This window comes from Myiozetetes cayanensis, unplaced genomic scaffold, assembly GCF_022539395.1.
Source record: "Myiozetetes cayanensis isolate MyiCay16 unplaced genomic scaffold, myiCay2020 scf1, whole genome shotgun sequence".
In the NCBI taxonomy this organism is placed as follows: domain Eukaryota; kingdom Metazoa; phylum Chordata; class Aves; order Passeriformes; family Tyrannidae; genus Myiozetetes; species Myiozetetes cayanensis.
The window spans coordinates 28,048,723-28,064,277 of record NW_026086604.1 but is presented as its reverse complement, the minus strand read 5'-3'; the positions used below and the strand labels follow the sequence as shown (position 1 = coordinate 28,064,277).

General features: G+C 38.3%; 1 long non-coding RNA gene across 2 annotated transcripts in view; it reads right to left on the bottom strand.

Annotated features, from left to right (window-relative positions):
* LOC126646715 (uncharacterized) overlaps positions 1-15,555 on the bottom strand; it is a 62,671-nt gene that overhangs the window by 37,888 nt on the left and 9,228 nt on the right. The window lies entirely within an intron of this gene.

The following is a 15,555-nucleotide window of genomic DNA, read 5'->3' as shown; positions in this document are numbered from 1 at the left end:
TTCAATTTTACTGGGCAATTTGGCAATCTATCCTTCTCTCCCAAGACATAAAATAGGAATTTTTAGGGTTTAAAAGTTGAGGTCTAAGAAATATTGTAAACATTTCTCTTGAAACTGTAATTTGAAGTATGTACTCATTTATTGAGTTTTCTAGCCCAGAATGAAAATGGGAGGTGTTGTAAAACCAGAATAAGGTGGAGTCCTTTCCAGATCTTAAAAAGAAGATATTTTTCCAGTTTTTGGATCCAGTTTGATTAAACAACACACAACACAGCTACAACCCAATGTTCCACATGTAGGAGTAAGGTATTCTAAATTTTGGATAAATGTCCTGGTTTTGTGATTTTAACTGAAACAAATGAAATACAGCCATTTATTATCTCTTAGAGGTTTGAAATTATACGAATGTCAATAAAACCAACCACATTCATGCTGTCCTTATCTAAGAAGAGCAAATGTCATACTAGCTGTTCCGGGGTTTGGTTTATGAGATTTCACTGTGATTGTTTATACTGGAAGATTAAAAGCAAACATCAAAAGGCAACATTAGGCCCAAAAAGAGGACTGAGAAATAACAAATCATTAATAAGTCTATAATTGAGTGTGGAAAGCCTTTAACTCAGGTCATTGGAAACAGTCTTTTCTATTTCCAGGTCAGAGAAATTCGTGACTGGTCAGGTATGAATGGCAATTGAGACCAAACAGCACTATTCTTGCCACATCAAGAGAACGTGATTTAATGTCCACTCAGCTGCATGCCTGAGAAAAGATCAAAAAGGATGTATCATAAAAGAAAGATAATCTTTTCCACAAAGATTCTCTAGCCCCTCCTGCAGAGAGATCCCTTTAGGAGCAAGAAAGAAATCAGATAGATATAGCCACTAAAACTGAAGGAAACCTGACTAAGAGCAGCTGCAAAAAAGTCACTGTTGTCTGCCAGAGCACCCTGCAGAAGAAGCAAGGTGGTGGGAGTGTTTCACCTGGAGTGCAGAGCCACACTCCAGCCTGGGATCCTCTGTGCCAGAGGGGCCAGGAGCAGAAGCACTATAAGAAGATGCAAAAGTTAGAAAAGGTTAGAAACATCCTTCTGCCTTCACTGGTCAGAATAAACTTTACATATATTTCTTGAAAAATAAGTTTTGCTAAAAAAAAAAAATTGTTATTCCACTAATGCAATATTTTAAATAATATTTTAATAAGTTATGTGAAATATTAACTACACATTCATCCACATTAATAACTAACTACACATTCATCCACATTAATACATTTAATTTCCATTATTCTAGGTCTATAACTAGTAAGTAAGACTGCAGAAAAAGATTGACTTTGTCTCATTGACAGTCTAAGAAAAAGATTGTTTGTTCTTCTAGAAATTGAAAGTTTCCCTTTACTACTGAATATTTTTTTAAGTTTAAAGCCGGTCAGACTGGAATATTTTCCTGGAATAGAAATTAAAGATTTCATTGCACTTGTATTTAAATCTGTTTAGCCTTTAAGAAATATCTTTTTTTTCTAAACCAAAGTATTTTGAAATTTAAAAAGGATTTTTTGGGCTTATTTTGCCTTCTTTCTTATATGGACACTAGAATCTGAATTCATTATGAATATGTCAGTGATTGAGGCATTTGATATTAAAGCATTTGATGAGACCTTTTCTGTGAATAACAATTTTTAGAATCTTTCAGCTCTCATCCTCCTGTCTGTGGGAACACAGCTGACCTAGAGATTGCATTGTTTACGTTAAAACAATACTGCAGGCATGCAAACATTTAATTCTCAAGTCAAGCAAAAGCCAAAATTTGCAAAACAACAAATGGTCAGCCTTTAGATGAACTTCTTGATAATTTAAGTTCTGAACTAAGTTATTTTATACAGTTTCAGTTTTAGATTAGCCCAAGCTCTCTATTTTTGTTCAGACTTTATCTATGCCTGATCTTGGTTTTCAAAGAAGAGTTAAAGAGTTCAGCCACAGCTATTTAAAAAAATCTTACCTTTACAAGTAATTGAAAATGTGTTTTGCTTAGTTTCACTGTCTTTCCCACTCAGCAAAGTTTCTCAAGATATCTTAGAGGTTTTTGGCAGCCTAAATGATTCTATGATATAATCTTCCCTCATTATTTTTTTTTCAGTCATATGAACACAAATATTTTGCTTTCTTCACACTTCCAGAGAAAAATTAAAATGTGTGTGATTTCACCTCCAAATTCTGGTTCAAGCGGCTAGAAAAATAGCTTTAAAATGGATCTGAAGAAAACCTATAAAAGCATGTCCCATCTTGAGCAAATAGGTTGTTAGACATTACAGTTGCTGATTTTCAACCTCTCTTTTTTTGTGATCAAATTACATGGAAAAAAATCACTTGGTGCCGTAAGTATGTTGTGGAAATTTACAATTAATTATGTGTGAAAGTTTCAATATTGAGAATACTGAATTACGCAGAGAGCAGGCAGGAGATGTGATTTTAGGAGGTTGTCTCTTATACTCTATACTGTTTTTCTTAAAATTTCAGCAACGAACACTTCATAATATAGCAAAAGGTGATTCACTGAAGAAAAATATATTCTTCTTATTTTTAATTCATCTAATCAATAACTTCAAGCTTAAGGTTTAAGTGAAACAGTTCCATTATCCCAGAAGTAATTTTTTCCATATTAAACTGTTGAATACTTAGGCATATTAATTGTGTACTTACTTAAGTGTTTGTATACATATATATATATTTATATTAGTCTTTATTTGTCATGAGCATTGAGGCCATGCTGCTGAGAACACAGCTGCGCTGGGCAGGGCACATCTCCAGGATGCAGGACTACCGCCTCCCTAAGATCGTGCTCTATGGGGAACTTGCCACTGGCTGCCGCAAGAGAGGAGCCCTGAAGAGGAGATACAAGGACTGCCTGAAACAATCCCTCAGCCTTGGCCATATCGATCACCACCATTGGTCTACCCTGGCCTCCAATCAGGAGGCCTGGAGACACACCATCTATAACGCTGCTGCTGCTTTTGAGAACACACGCAGGATCACTCTCGAGGAGAAAAGACAACGCAGAAAGAATCGCGTCTCATCGATATCACCTGGGGAGTCTTTCTGCTGTGCCTTCTGCAACCGGACTTGTCTATCTCGCATTGGCCTTTTCAGCCATCAGTGTGCTTGTAGCAAGCGTGGGTAGAGCACCTTCTCAAATCTTCGTTTGCGAAGCCTAGCCATGATTTGTGCATGTATATGTAGTGGTGAAAGACAATTTTAGGTACAAAATACTACACACCCAGTTTTGCCAGACTGAAAACAGAAACTGAAACCAGAAATTGAAACAACTTTGATACTTTGATTTCCTATTCTTAAACTGGGATCTCTGAACTATGTTGGCTCCAAATAGAAATTACATCCCAGACCCGTAGAACATGTTCTTCCATGCACATCCCACAGAACTCAGCAACTTTGCAAATAATTTAAACCAAATTCATTTTATCCTCAAATGAAACACATAAATTCTTCACTGAAAACTGAGAAGATCATGCAGAGAAGTTGCCACAGAACCTCTCGACTATAAAAATTATCAACTCAAATTTTCTTACTTTTATTTCTAAGACTTATTCCACTACTGGACAACATCTCTAAGATACAAAGTTGTTTTTCTTCTGATTGAAATTCTGTAATGTATTACTGAGAAAAAAATAAAATTACCACTGAAATGCAGTAAGGGACAAGTCAGTTTGGGAACCCAAACTGTGAAGGACAATGGGGCTCTCAAACAACTGATTTGACATTGCCTAGGAGAAAGACCAGTGACACTTCTAGGATTGGAAATATAAAGGGGGTTTGTTGTTGTTTTCAAATTATGTTAGACAATTATTTTGGGAACCTCAGAACTTCCACACAAAAATGTTTTTGTTGAAAGCTAAACCATTAAACCACAACTTTGATAAAACATTTTTAAACATCCTTGTGCCTCAGCCATAAAACTGAATGTTATTTACAAGGCAAAATAATTGTGAAAAAATGTTGTAGTCAATCTGCACTGGAATGAAATTACATTCCTGCTCTTGAGCCAAGTACAAAGACACTTTTAATTTCAAATAATTGATAAGCACATAACAATTACAGCACTGACCTTTTTCCAAGGTTGACTATTTTCTTCATTGTATTTGATAGTACAAAAATGGGTAGGAGGATGAAAAAATTTGCTTAAAATAAGAGAAATAATAATTACAATTTATGAAAATGTGGATTCCTTGATGCCAGAAGAGAGGCTTTTTGACTGTTCTTTATGTAAGGAAGGTAGATAGAAAACCCGTCCTCATCTTCAAAGAAGGACTTAGCTAGAGTTACTCAAAGGAAACAGATACAAATAACAAAGGGCTATCTATTAATTAGTGGAAGAAATATATCTAAAAGAAAATAGAGGTGAGATGGTCAAGATAGATTTTTCCTAACAAGTTCCAGAAATTGTGGTCACGTGGAATATAAATTCTGTTATGGTACTTACCCTAAGGTATCATAATATAGAGAACATGCTTTGTTCCATTTATTATTAAGACAAAACCTTTTCTTCCTCTTTTTTTTTTTTTTTCTGTTTATAGAGATTGTTTTCATGCATATCAACCACCTGTAACTCTAGCTCACATAATGTGCTTGCTAGAGCATCTCTTCTGTTCATTACTTAAATTATATGCACCTTTTTACTAGGTCACTGTGTTTCAGTATGCAAAGCAAATTATATAATCCCCACCTTGGAAAGGATGGGCAACCAGAAGAACAGCCTCTCATGAATAGATGCATTTGGATTCAGGGCTCCAAGTGTTCCCATCAGCTGTTCACCGCCCATGGGATGAGGGGAGAGTCAGTTCTCCAAGCTTCCGATCTCCAAATTGTGATCAGACTGCATGTTGCAATATCATTTTTTTCAGCTTTAACAAGGACGTATTTAAAGTACTGGAGATGCTAATACTGTAGATTTTGATTCTTTTTATTTCACCATCAGTAAGGGTGTAGTATTCACTTTCTCGGGGATAGCAGTTTGATATGGAGAAAATAATGATCATATACAAGGCTAATAACACTATTACAATGTTTCCTAGATGTGACAACACACTCAAATGATGAAGAATTATAACATTTATAGTAGTGAAGTTCCTTTTTTGATAACTGAGGAAGATCTCAAAGCAGATTTTTACAGTACATTACATTTTCTCAGCTGTTTCAAGTATTGTTTTAAAGCTGAAGAGCAGTAACTTGCTCCCACTGAAGTCCCACTGTCAGACTCCCATGCACCCTCGCAATAACTGGAGAGATCTCAATGGACTCCAAGCAGAAGGATTAATTGGAGTTTCTAGGAAAAACTTCCTCGTGCCCTGATTAAATTCCTGTAAATCCCTAAAGCAGAACCATAAGAATTCCCAGGTGATGTCCAGGTGCACTCTTTATCAGACCATGGCCAGGTCTTACCCACTTTCTGTATGGCAGCAAATATGTTTTCTTTTTACAGTAGCTGCAAATGCAGCTACTTTTATGTAACAGGAGTTATCCCATCAGTCATTGGTAATCATTGCTTTTATAATGTCATGTGGAAACATTATCTAAAGATGCAGCTGAGGGCAGTGCAAACATCATCAAGTGCTTCAAACAGCAGTGAAGACAGGAGACTTTCCATAGGCCAAAGCACATACAACCCAAATAAATAAGAAAATACAAGAGGTGAGAAAGTTAATGTTTCATCGATATTGTCGAGTTCACATTAACTGATGAAGATAGAAAATCAGTAACCTGTGCCTGAATGCACACACAGTTCTCCACTGGATGTGTCCCCCAGCCAGGTTAATCCGCAGAGGATGAGGTGTTACCATATCCGAATTCCTGCTCTCTGTTTGTGAGTGCAACTCACATTATTAACTGTCTCTTGCAACTCACATTATTAATTAAGGAAGTTTCTTGGCTTAACCTGTCAGGTATCAGCAACAGATGAGCAGGCAGAGAAGGTACTGATATTGAGCACTAAGGAGAAAAATGGACTAAAATGCTGTCTTTTAGTTCATGGGATGAACCTTGGTAATTAAACCTTGTGCACAGTACTTGTTAAGTAAAATGCATTAGTTTTAAACCACCATCACATTTGCCTTGACAGTTGCACACAAACAGAGCTGACTTGCTAAGCTGCAGTAACTCTTTCTGCTCCAAACAGTTCTTCACAGCCTTCTCACTTAAATAAGTGCAAAAGTACTAAATTGAATTACTTGAAATAGGAAAAGCACACATTTTTTTGACAGTAAGCTCATTTTCTGTTGTCCTTCATTACCTGTCCGTATGTCACATCCCTTGTGATCAAAGACCCACTGGTCATACATACTAGAGATGATATCTGGCACCAGTGTGACCAGGACACGGACCCACAGCCCTCCTGTTCAGTGCCTGAGGTTGCAGTGAGGAACATCTGAGTATTGTCCTGGTGGGAGTCTGAGGTGAAGTGGGGCAATAGGTAGGACCAGCAGGCAGGAGGCTCAAGGCAGATTTCTGACTGAAGCCACAATCCTGAGCTGTGGTAGGACAGACATATGCTGACCTCATGGCCAGGAAGCCATGAGAGCTGCATTTATCAGTGATGGGGCAGTGACACACCACAGCCAGGATGCTGATATTGGGGTGGGTTTCATGTTGCCTGAAATAAGTTACATCTCACACAGTTTCACTGGCATTCAAGATCACCTCTCTCAAAATCACCTCTGATTTTTACTTGTGTAAAGTAACACTGGAGATGGGAAACACAGGAGAAAACCTCGAAAAGAAAGGGGATATCAAATCCTAAGATCTGTACCTTGCTTAAGCAAATAAAGGGGCTGACTGCAAAGTATCCTACATTTCTTACCCTTAGCCAACACACAACGTAACCACCTATCATCACACAACACTTAAATCATATTTCTAAGGTCTCTTTCTCTTAAAAAGAGAGCAAAGATAGTGTTGTTGGGGATTTTTTTCCAGCATTCCACAAGCTATTTTTTAAATTTTAATCCAGTTTTCAAACCAAGTCATACCTGAATTTAGACTACAAACATAGCCAGATTTCAAAAATTAAGAGCACACAATAAGATTCCAACTCCAAATCAGAACTGCAAAATGAATGACCTGATTTTATGAATTTCTTGCATGTATTAACTCCCACAGATGTCAGCAAAAACTTTAATTCAGAGTTTAACTTCAGTGCTTTAGAAATCAGGTCACTTGTTCAAGTACCTAAACATAGAAAAGTACCTTTGGCCTTTATTTATTTTTTCAAATACTTAGATTCAGAGTTCAAAGTAGGTTATTCCTTTGGATCCTGAAAGAGAGCTTTGCAAAACTTGATTCAGGATCCAAATTTGGTAAGCAGACACAAAGTCCGGAGGCATGCAGAGTCATGCATTCAGTCCTTTACACCCACCACAAGTCCCCAGACATTGGTAGGAGGAATCTCAGCCTTTTGTTCTAGTGACCCTGTAAATGACTCTGGCAGCTTCTTCAAAACAAAGTCATTTTTCCTGCACCTCAAAGTATAAAGCATGCCAAAAAAACCCAGTCAATATTGGGCTTTATAAATATATTTCTATTTACCTAAATCTTCCTTTGCATCAGTCTGCAAACTTTCCCTCAGCCCAGATGGCCTTCATCTCTAGCTGGAAGACACAGACAATCCTTACTGCAGGCAGTAATAAACGTGACTGCCAATGGCTCAATAATCTGTTTATTCTCCACTTCTTCCTAAGGTCATCTTCTGTAAGATTTAGTATGTCCTTTAATGGTCAGCTGAATATCCATAAATCTGTTGGTTTACTTTCCAGTACAGTCTGCTGAGAAACTACATGCTGTGCTGAGGCCATTACTAATACAGAGACATACGTCATACCTGCACTGGCAAAAAATGGTAGAGAGAAACACTTTGGGTGATGGTGCAAGATGGCACTTGAGAACAGCTTCTATTTGGGGGGATTTGCAACAGGAGCGACAACAGATGAGTCTCACTCTTACCTCATTTGTTTCTAAGGGGTCCATAAAACCACAGTGCAAATTTTGCAGTGTAACTGCATTTATGCTCACAAGAAACTGGTTTTGAGGAATTTCATTAACCCATCGAGAACTGAGAAGCTCACAACTGAGTGTGTTGTGGCCAGCTGAGGCAGTCAGATTGTCACAACAGCAAAGGGCCAGTACACTTCAGTGCAACCACAGGAGGCAGAAAAGAGAGTGAACTTTCCTAGTGTTTGCCTTTCTGTTGATACATTATGACCCACAAGTCTTATGACCCCAGTACAAGAGGCAAGAGAGACCCAAATCCAGGCTTGCACTCTGGCAGGGAGAAGCTTTGAGGAAACTTTCAGGGCTTGCAGCTTGCACAGGGGGGTGCTGAACACCCTGTTGGGAATGCACCCCTGGGCTCTCTCCTTTCCCCCATCCTCACCCAGCTCAGCCTCAGGCATCCATGAGAGCCGCAGCAGCAGCAAATTGGGAGCCCCAGGTGCTCCAAGCAGGTCCAGCTGGCAGCAGCCAGACATGCACTTCCCCATGCTCCTCTTTATTGCCTCCCCCACCCTTTCTATTATCTGGTTTTTTCACTCTTTACCCATGCAACACTTCACTAGAGACCTGCTGGATTTAACAAGTCATGGACAGAAGGTTTTGTCATACAAGAAGACAACTAAACCAAGCTTTCAGTTTTTTGTACAGAGGTAGTCCCCATGGACACTCCTAGATGCCCCACGGTCACCTGACTCACAGGAGCTGCCAAGAGAAGGGAGAAAATTAATTTCCTTTCTGCATTCGCCTTTCTATATGTCTGTATTATTTCCATATTGTTTAAACTACTTGAATGGGTTTCCAAGTGACTGCAGCATAGACAGAAAGTTCAGGATGCTGACAGCAGGGAGGTTGTCATGGCGACAGAGAGGGAGACCCGGCGGTTAGAAACTTGGAGGCAGGTAATTAAAGTTGCCCAGAAGCCAGGGACAAGGGTTTGATACCAGCCTGTTACCCTGAGGCAAAATTCAAATGAAGATGAAACCTTCTGCCCCATGCTTGTAATTAATGCTTCCAGTTGTGTTCTCAGGCACAGGGATTCAGAGCCTTTGCATTCAGCTGAGGAAAAGTACTGTTCCTAGCAGAATACTGAATCATCATTTTCCTGTGCATTTTGTTTTCTATATTTCTGTAGTGACAGCGCATAACTGATACAAAATTCCTCACCATCTGTAGATTATCCTGTAATTGGTGACGTCAGGTTTATTTGGCATCCATTATTCATGATGTAAATCGTCAGTGATAATGGTGGGCTGGACACCACACACCCACCAGGCTGCACTATCCCTCCTCAACTGGATAGTGGGGGAAGAAAATAAATTGGAAAAAGGTCGTGGATCAAGATAAAGGTAGTTTAATAAAGCAAAAGCAAAGACCACATACAAAACCAAATGAAATCTCGTCTTCTTATCAACAGGTGATGTCCAGCTATTTCACAGGAAGCAGGGCTTCAGTACATGTGGGGGTTGGTCTGGAAGACAAACTTTGTAAACAATGAATGCCCATCCTTCCTCCTTTCTCTTAGCTCTTATCGCTAACCAGATGTGACATGGTATGGAATATCCCTTTGGTCAATTTTGGTCAGCTGTCCTGGCTGTGTTCCCTCACAAGGTGTTTCCCACCCCTTGCCTCCTGGTGCGAGATGAATGTTGTAGAGACACTGCTGATGCTGTGGGAGCAATGCTCAGCAGTAGCCAACACAATGATGTGTCATCAATGACTTTCTAGCTACAGATACAAAGCAGAGCACTATGAGGGTTGCTATGGGGAAAGTTAACTCTATCCCAGCCACATCAAATACAAGGAGTAAAAATATTCTGAAAATATACCTGCACATGGACAAAGATCCATCTGACTCATTATAGGGTGAATGATGATATGATTTACAAAAAAAAAAAAAAAAAATACTCACTTGTTAGAAGATTGCAAATATATATGGTTCTTTGGATTGCAAATATATATGGTTCAGCATGACATATGAGATTTTAACTTGCTTCCCTCTGTGTCAGTAACCATAAAATTATGCACAGTTAATTTATTTGCATTCACTACATCCACATGGATACTTAAGTATCCCTGTGAACTCACTGAGACAGATGTGTTGTTACAGGCAGGGTCCTTTATGGTATACGATTTGGTGACTCTGCAGTGCATCCCTTGCTGCAAAATATGTTCCAGGTACCCAGCTTTCACCATGCACAAAAGCGGTTCTAGCAAAGCCTCTGTGGTGCAAGGAAAAGCCTGAGAATGTGAGCTGAATACCAACTGCAACAGACACGTCTTCCTGCACTAGCAAGCAGTCTGAAACAATAGGACACAGACCTCAGCAGCATCATTTGTTTTAAAGGGCTGCTAACCCTGGAACTCTGAAAGTAGGAAATAATCAGCAGAAAGTGTGGAAACATCACAAAATAATTTAATGATAGTAACAGCAGATAATATGTCGAGTTTCAAATCTGAATCTCCATTTAGACATATCTGAAGCTCCTGCAAAAAAATGCCCAAATCCCCAGCAACGATGCAGAATCCAGGAATCTTGGCACAAATTCTGGATGCATATGGCTTTATAGTAGGATGCCTTTAGCTTACAAACTGATGAAATTATACATGCACAAATTTAAACGCTCAATGCAGGAAATGTTACTGTAGCTAGTGCAATGTACCTCACTAACCAGAACGCAGAAAACATAAAATGACTGATATGTATGTCATCTTTTTGCGCTGAAAGTCTTCCAGAGAGTCATTTTATCCACTGCATGTTGTCTATGTTTTGTGCTATCTGCACACCAACTAAAAACCTGAAACTAAAGAATTATTGTGAATTTTGTAAAAAGGGAAACAAACAAAAAAACCCCACCCTGAAATATATGAGAAATCAGGTTCTCATTTTTGTTGGTCTTTTTTTTTTTCAAATGTTGAGGAATCAGGGTCTGTAAATATTATTTCAAAGCATTGAAAAATATGACATTTTAAAGAAGATAATAAATAACTTCAGCTCTGCTCTTGATTACTACCATACTGAAAGTCTTTTTTTCCATCAGCTGGTTACAGCCACCTTCACTCACAGAAACTAAGAGGCCATTCATTCAGCTCAACACCTGGCAACCTGCCTTGCTTCAGGAGCTAAATTTCTGTGTCAGAGATTTTCAGGGGTAGATAACAGTGGCAGATCCTTCAATAGCAGCTGCTTCATTTAATGAAGGGAAAGAGTCTTATTACTGCAGTCATTTGTTGCCATAGCTTCCCATGTTAAAGCCAGAGAAACCATTAGAGCATCTTTCTACCAGAGGGCAAAGATTTTCATTCAATTACACCCATTCTGAGTGCAATAATTTGAGTTTAGCAAAAGCACATCTTTCTAAAAGCCATCCACATTCAATTTGAATTTGCATGTTACTTTTCATTTCAATTCTGAGGTTTTTACTTTCAGTCACTGGTTCTTCTTCTTCTCCATCTTATTCTTGTTGGATATTTTTGAACCAAGAGAACATTTAGACATCTTCCTTTTGATAAACTGTCTGCTGTGACCATGTGTCAAGCAAAGAACATCCCACCTTGCATCCCTACTTTACAATTTTTGGCTCATAAGTTAGCTCTTATCTTGACATAAATGGTCAAACAATGTTGCTCTCTGCCCTTCCCTTAAAAGTCCATAATACCCTTATATGCATCAGAGCAAGGAGTAAAAATGTGCACCCCTGAGCAATAAAAATCCCTCCCTCTCGCTCTCTCTCTCATTCTCTTTCTCTCTCCCCACCAAGGAAGTCAGAAGCTTTATGTTTATTTTAAAGATGGGCAAACAGAAGCACGGAGAGGATAAAGCCTTACTATTTATTACATATCAGACAAGGGCAGACCCCTGTAGCCTAAATCTCCTGGCTAAATCCAGCAATGCATTAATAACACCAGTTCTGCTGTCTCTAACCCTTGTTGATGGTTGTCTTCACTACACGTACATATTGTCAGAATTCACAGTTTATTGTGTTAAAATGCATCAAAGATGCCTAGCAAAGATGCGATTCTTTTTCAGGAAATTTCTTTTTGTTTCCCTACAAGGCACTTGCAGATTCACTGCAAATACACAAATTTTAATTTTTGTGCCTTGGTTTCTTAACAGACAGAGAAGAAATCAACGCAGGGGCAACCAAACCATTATTACCTGTAGCTTAGGGTGTTCTGTTTAAGGTACGTGCAACCAACTGTAAAACAGAAGCAAGAGACTCTACCAGAAAAAAAATAAGGTTATTCAGACATAAAACACTAACAGCGAGCCCTGCCCCCTGTACACTGATCTCCCAGACTAACAGAAAGGCAATTTCCTACCAACAAGATATTGATCTCCACATTGCATACACAAGCATTTCCTGAAAGTGTCAGATGGCGGATTTATAAATTCTGTAAACAGTAGGAGCACAGATGTGCATTTAGTGAATTGTTTCAGTACTACAGATGCCATTCAGTCTCATGTTATATTTCAAATAAGTAACCTATGTTTTATAAGTTTAATGATTTAATTATTGTGAAATCTCAATGTAGACATGCAATAGGAAGTCAACTAGCTTGTGGTCAAGTCAGGCAAGAGTGATTCATGTCATAATTGTAACCCAATACACATCAGAGCACACATCAAACTGCACTCTCAATGTTCCAGGAGAAAAAAAAAGAAAAAATAATGTTCTACAGGCTGTCAAATGATCACTTTCTACAGCAGAAGTTAATGAAGATTCTAACAGACACATGAGGAGTGGACAATGAAAGACTCAGTAACTGTTTAGTTGTTTACTGCTAACACTGTGATTTACAAAGAATAAAATGTCAGATTCCTTATGAGACATGATGTGAATCTGTCAGAATGATATGACTTAATAGTGATACAATGTAGATAGTTTAGATAAATCATTCATAATTTACCATGTACAGGTGGCATCTACCTACATACCCATGTTCTCAGATGGATCCCATTAAACGTGCCTGGTCATGGATTTCTCCTGGCAACCATGACTATAAAGACAGGAAAAGTTTTCAAACCTCAGATCATAATTTGACTACTGATTCCCATATGAGAGTGTTATACAGTGGCAGTAAAGATAGGATAACTTTAGTCTCAGGGTGAAATCAAATATCCAGGACAACCAAAAGAAGATTGAAGATGGGGTTTGTCCTGCACTAGACCCATTGCCGCCCCGGCTGATGGAGGGATTCAGATGAGGAATCTAAAAGAGTGCCAAACCATCCTACTCCAGTCACAACACTCAAGTGCTTCTAACCCAGGGACCAAATTTAACCTTCAAAATGATAACAAGAGACATGAAAGCCAATTCCTTGTCACCACAGACTGATGTGCTCTTCATAAGTTCACTTCTCAAAACTTATCTAGGAAATTTATTAGGCCTTTAATGTTCTGTTTTCTTCACTGCTTTATTTGCAGACTAAGAAGGCTGTGATTGTGCATGGGGTGATTTGAGGCTCCCCATATTCAAATTCTGTAATGGAGGCAAGTTATCATTGTTAGGATTACAGGGCCACTGGGATGCACTGTCTCGTGTTTCAAATTCCAGTGTCATTTTCCTCCTCTCCCCTGCCACTGCTGACAGAAACCACATACTCAGAGGGTCTTCCTGCAGAGCAAGATGATCATCCCATTTCAGATTCCAGGCTAGGTTTAGAATGGGAACAAAACTGTGTGTGCATGCACATACCTACACAGCTACGAGTGGGGCTGGTGGGGCATGTTCCTAGAAATTCCTGCCTGCCCGCCTGCCCACCTGCCTGTGAAAGGTTATAGAAAGATTTATGAGAGAGTTTAAGAAAGGTTTAAAGAACTCTTTTCCCTTCTGTTTTCTTGGGCCTTTCTACTGACTGCTGCAAGAAAACTTATATTACTATTCTGATCCTCCTACTTCTTCCACTGGATTGTACCTTATCATTACAGCAGTGCAACTTTCACAGCATGCTAGTCCTCGAGGAAGAACAAGAACTCGTGTTTTTGCAGGTTTCCACTGCTAGGGGAGAATGAACAGGGAACTCTTACTGCCTCAGTCACAAAGGGATGCACACAAACCATCCTGTGTGTTTTTCACCTGCAGAAATTACTTATCAGATCACATTTCTGCTTTTCAGGTTTTAGCTTAGCTGGTATACACAGGAAAGGGTCTGAATTACTGGATTCCTATTGGCATAGGAATTATTGTCATGGGTTCCAATAGTCTCAGAATTTTACTATCTGTCTACTCAGTTTCTCAGGTATCTTTTGATTTTTGCAATATTAATAATTCACTTTTAACAATTTCACAACTGCTTTAAAATAAAACTGGTTACCAAAGGGTCATGTGGGTACACACCTTCCTGAATATTGCTACTATATTTAACTACAATAACAAGTTTGATGAATCTTTAGCTTTGTTTCAGTAACTGCTTTGCATCAATTTAAAGCCCACTAAAGGCTAAAACTATTTCCAAGAATAGACCACAAATTGATCTAAATTTACTACTTTGACTTTCCTTGCCTCCTGTCAAATTATAGATTTTCATTCTATGTATATTGCTAGATAGTAGTCACTAAATAGACAAAAATACTTCAGAGCTGACATTGCTACCTCAAAAGGTCAAATAAACCCGAAGACAAGTAAGTTAAAATAAGGGGATTGAAGCAGATGACAGCTTTAATTAAAGTCAGAAAGAATGTAAGCATATTCAGAGATGGATGGTAAATGGTTATTATTTGCATGAATAAGACACATCTTTCTAAGACACATTCAGAATGAAACAGCAGGAGCATAACAGCAGCCTGAAAAAACAGGTCTTATACCTGAGGTAATATACTGAACAGAGGCATGGTGTAGTTTTACAAAGTAATTGTACCTGGTAGCACTCCAGATCTGGAATACCCACTCCCAGTAGCACCTAAATGTTATCATTTATTAGTAGGCATTTTCATTTGTTTTAAATCCCCTGAGAGCAGCAATGTTAGCTGGACTAAAATTCAGGAGCTCAACTTACTTTTTAAAATAATGCTATGGATAAGCATTATAAATATAATCTCCTTAATATTAATTTCTGATACAAGAACACTATGGGTATTTATAAACGCACCAAAAGTACTGCATTTTTATGTGATTTGCTTCTCTCAGAGTTAGCTACCATGAAAAATATATTGGCTGCTTTCTTGTATATTTTTGAAAATTTTTGTTAAATAAGTTTATGCCAGTGGAATTCTATAATGTGGGGGTTTTATTGCATTTCCCTCTCCTTTTTGGAGATAGAATTTTAATTGATCTACCTATAATACATTCTTAAATCAAAAGTAGCAAAAATTATCAGAATCATAATCTCCTTTAGCAGGTAGTGTATTTGGAAAAACAACAACACTCTAGAAAAATGGATTTCCATTAAACATAAAAATTCTATTGGTTCCTCTAGCTCACTTATGTGCCACAAGAAAAAACAAAAGACTCTTGGAGTCTGTCAAATCTTAGATTAATAATAAATGAACACCAAATGATAAACAG